This window comes from Olea europaea, chromosome 10, assembly GCF_002742605.1.
Source record: "Olea europaea var. sylvestris chromosome 10, O_europaea_v1, whole genome shotgun sequence".
NCBI classification, from domain to species: Eukaryota; Viridiplantae; Streptophyta; class Magnoliopsida; order Lamiales; family Oleaceae; genus Olea; species Olea europaea.
In genome coordinates, this window is record NC_036246.1 from 20,084,349 (window position 1) to 20,089,584 (window position 5,236).

The following is a 5,236-nucleotide window of genomic DNA, read 5'->3' on the forward strand; positions in this document are numbered from 1 at the left end:
TCAAATTTTACTTAGATTATTTAACAAATATCTATTTTGATTTAATTCAGCCCATTTTTCTTATGTATTAACAGTCGAATTAGTCAATTTTATTTAGTAATCTCTCTTGAGAAAAACTAACCCTATTTATATTTATATGTCCAAATTTACTATATTATAACATAAATTCATCAACATGTAAAAGCATTGAATCTTAATAATTCAAATATGATTGCATTAGCTATAAAAATGTTTCTCGGTCTCTTATCAAAACTTGTGTTACTTATTTCACGAACTAGATAAATATATCTATTTTCTATCTAAATATCATCATTAAACCATGCAATTGGTGATCAAGCAATTGAATGTCAATTTAGCATACAATAAGCAATTAATACATAATCAAATTGTCATGAAATCTATTAAATTAAACCAATAATAACCTAAGCTATGTCATTCATCCTAATAATAAGAAATTTTATTAATCATATTTTTGAAATTAAATAATAAAATTATGAAAAACATCATTGGGTTCAATTCAATGATAAAAGAATTAATCCATGTTATTTTTTGTTCTTTGACACCCAATTCGCAACAAAGATTTTCAATTCTTCCTTAATTAGTTGTAAGTCTCTCAGCCAGTTGTATTTTTCAATTTTTCCATACCAAAATTATATTCAAAGAAAGCAAGATCCCCAAAACCATTCCTTCATGTTGGCCTAAATTTTGGTCTAGCTTGCTTTTTTCCACTTTTTTCACGTTATTATCTCGTTCTTATACATCCGTCCATGTACTGAACAATCCTCATTTTATTTGGAGGCACGGTGGGACTTGCTTATATCCAATGCTTCAGCTCCATGCTACACTTTTAGTTAGTGCGAGAACCCAAGTACTCTCTTTCAAATTTAGGAAACAACCCACAGAGATCTTTTTGCTTTTTAGAAGAGACAGGAAGGAAACAATCAACCTACTGATATTAGAATACCCAACGGGATGTGTAGCCCTGATTTCCCTAGGTCTTTGGTTCAACCTCCTAATGAGAATTGAGGCCTTTGTGCAGGCGTCTCTTCTCTAAGGCTCTCTTTATAGACTTTAACTTAGGTCTAAAATAGAGTTTCAAGAGAATAGACAATCATAATTGTGGTCAAATTAGGATTTTCTAAGTTGCTGAAAATTAATCTTTCTTTGTGCAATTTGTTCTATGTTTCCTCTTTTAATTCAAATTGTCATCAAATATTGCAATTGAGGTCCTTCAACTTTAAAACATAACTCTTTGGTCCCCTTAAAAAATATGTCCAACATGATTTTTTTTTTTTTTTATCAATTACTGTGCATTTTCATCTGTTCTCATCCAATTCCAAATTTTCTCATAAAATAATAAAAAAATAGATAAAGGTAGTATCTCGTTCAAAAAATTACTTTCAAAGGTCACTTTTGATAGTCAAGATAAACGTAATATTTAGACTTATTACTGATAAGTATGCATTACAGTAGAAGATGAATGAGATTTCGTAATGGAGTATTTGATGAGATATATGTTAATTTTTCCACATCGTTGGTTATTATAATTTTTTTTAGGATTCATAGTAACATTCTCTACTCCTTTAGCTTTTGTAGTATAAGTTGATGCTTTCCGTTGGTAACTTTAAATGAATGACTTGTTTATTGTGAAAAGATGTTGTGTAGAGTATGTGAAATAACAAAGTTCAACCAACTAAAACCTAGAGGGGGTTAATAAGTTATTAACGCCAAATTTAAATTTATCAATTAGTATAAGCAACAAGTCATAAATAATAATTAATTTAGATGAATTCACAAGCAAGTCTAGCCTATATTGAATTGCTAAAGTTTATAATTTGCATAAAGTAAATAACACCTATAATTGATCGCGAAGAAAAACCTTTTTGCAAAGATCAAAAAACTCCTAGCCCAAGCAAGTAAAATCCACTATTGACAAATTGACTTATAGTAAGGTCCAGAATAGACTAACTCCTAGTACTCTCTGTAATCACCAAGGCCTACTGGACTGCGTGTTCTTGCACCAAATCTCAGCCTTCTGGAATAGTCTATCTTCTATGGATTACCAAGAACTCCTCGTTCTTGTCCTACCGAAACTCTAGTTTCCTTCCTCAATCTTCAGAACTCTGATAGATTATATGAATGTGGGTGGTTTAGCATTTTGAGAATTTGGTTTGATGTTTTTTGAAATATGGTTGATTGATCTCAAAATATGGAATTGATGTAGGATTTTCAAAGGATGATCTCTAGGAAAAATATAATGATTAACCACCACTATGGATGAAATAGGACTTGGGCATATATAAGAGAAAATGCAGGCTTGTTTAGGACTCAAAATGTTGTTTAAATTGCAAAATAAAATTTCCCGTATAACTCCACCACTTGAGAATGAGGTGGACGGTAGGCTAGCGGCAGAGGTTCTGTTGATTTCTCTAAGGTGGATCTCGAGCGCTAAAGGGATAGCCAGTTAGCGTTATTCCAATTACATTTTCTCCTTGTTCCATACTCGAACATAAAGACTACTAATTGACTTATACAACATCCCAAATAATTCTTTAACTTTTATGACTCCTTTATAATTTTAATTTTATTTAAAGAGTAACTATTTATAATAAAACCTAAAAAAGAACTCCCCATTTTATGTTCTGTGACAAAACTAAGTATTAAAAGTCAAAGTAAAACATAAACTAGCTACCTATAGTCACACTGACTCAATTGTAGCTTGCTTTCCTTGTCAAATCTACTTCCTGAAATCAACAACTCAAATATGAAGTGTAAAAGTACATAAAACAGTCTAGGAAGTAAAAAATAACAGTTGAGATAGATAATCAATAAGCTCATAATCATGCTAACTAAATTAAAAATAAATTATCAATGTTAATTGAAACATCAACATCAATATTAATATCACAAAACATCAAAATTCAAAATAGCTAAACATACATTCAAAATGATATGAAAAATTAAAAGCCAATGTAATGTCTCAAAAATAAAGTCAAAGTACTCGAAGTCAAAATACTCCTCTCTCTCTCTCTCTCTCTCTCTCTCTCTCTCTCTCTCTCTCTCTCGTCATAAATGACAAAGGAAAACTTACTAAGTAATCAGACTCTTCCTCATTAGTAAAAACTAGAACTTTTTGCTAAGAAATCGATAATTAGCACTTTTTCAATGAATTTATTAAATCTAGCTACATGACACGTAACACAATATATATGATAACTTTAAAATGCAATTGATAGCATATACAAGTATAATCAATGAACTATAAACATTTTTACACGTTTAATTCAAGTCTAAATGGAGAAAATTATATAAGTGACCCATATGTGTAATTGTGAGCAAGACTCCAAACTTTAACTTTGTGAGAAAGATCATGCTGAAAAATTATTGATGAATGAGTTTATTCTTCTATTAGTAATATCAAACCCTTAACAACTAGGGCTTTTTAAATAATAGAGCTCATTTTTCATGTATAAATTTTTCTTTTCTCCCCCTGAATTTAAACATATGTAATTTTTTGTTTCCACATCTTATGTGCAGACTCTTTCTATATTAAGCAAATAGATGACCCTATAACGAGTTTTAGGTCAATGACTCTAAGTCAGATGATCATAGGGCATCAGGTTTTGATAAACCCCTCAGACTTAATTGTTGGAGTCAAACAGGCACTAAAATAGAATATCAGATGAATCAATTTTTTTAGGGAATATGCAAAAGCTTTGGTCAAGTAGTTAAATGTCAAATCATGCTCAAGGTCACCTCATCATACAGATGCTTGCTATCCCAAGTCTCACACACGATCAGTACCCACTCACAAGATCTTGATATGTACAGTGCAAATGATACATGAAGAATCATATACTAAGTATTCCATATGAAACCTAAACACATTGAAAATTATGCTACATATCATTAGTTATACTCATACTTGGTCACAACTAGCATGTTTAAGTAATCAAATAATGTGTTGTAGTTTTAAAAATGCCTCTCCCTACATTTTTTAAATTGTTCGATTTTTTTTATTTGATTTAAAAAAAAGAATATACAAAGAATGAAATGCATGCAAAAATGAATGAACATAATGACCTAGTACACGCATTTACCAAAATGTCTACTTATTATGGTACACAAACGCTCTTACCTTCAAGAGCATCCTGAGCAAATTCGTAATATCTCATAACACTCTTCTTAACCCAAACTTTCCTAGAAGCAAAATTAATCCTAGTCAACTATGTCAACATCTCAATCAAGTGACTTACCTAATTAGTAAGGAAGTCAACCTGATTAGATATATTCTGACTTCTATTCCTATTTAATAGTTTTTGACACCTAGGCCTTTTGTCACCAAACTCACTACAATTCTAACACGTAGGGATAAACCTAGGTCCAAATCTACATGATTACAGATATTGATTTCTAGGTTGGTTGGTCCTACGTTATCTAGTAAGCCTCTATCTTAAGATACCATTGTTCTTAGTTTCAAGATTTGGAACATACCTAAGCTGGTTTGTGGTAGGGACAAAAATTGACTAGGAAATATTAGCACTATTATGATCAATCTGCTTACATCTTAGACCTCTGTTATTCCCAAGAGGTTTGTTCAACCCTAAAAGATTTTCAAAGTTTCTGAGACTCACTCAAGAATGAATGAAGCTAAGTATTGGAATTCTCAAGGTCGTTTGTTAAGATTTTAACCATCATTTCGAAGTTCTCATTAACTAATCTCAACTCACTAAGACTTCTGGTCAACTTCTCAAGTAAGGTCGTAACCTTAATCTCCAAGTATTCAGTCATCACATTTAACTTGCTAAAGTATTTGGTAGACTTCTAAAGGTCAAATTCTTTCTCTCTCTAACTCAAGTTCATTGACTTTCTTAAGGATAGCTCTATTGATCTTTTTTCACCCTAAGACTCTCATAATATAGTTGTTCATAAGCTTTATGAATATATTCCTCATCTTCAGAATCTTCCTTAGAGCACTCACTGCGTTCTACATACTCAATCTTCTCACACTCCTTATCAGATTCACTCCTAAACCTAGAAGTAAAAGCGATAGAGTTTTGACCCTTAGAATTCGAATCCTCACTTTGATTCTCCGAGTTAGACTCGTCATCAATTAGAGTAACGCTTATAGCTTTACCTATGGTTTTCTTATTGTTAGGTCATTCATTCCTAAAGTGGCCAAAACCTTAACACATATGGCATCTAATAGACTGAGATTTCTTTCTAAACATCCTAG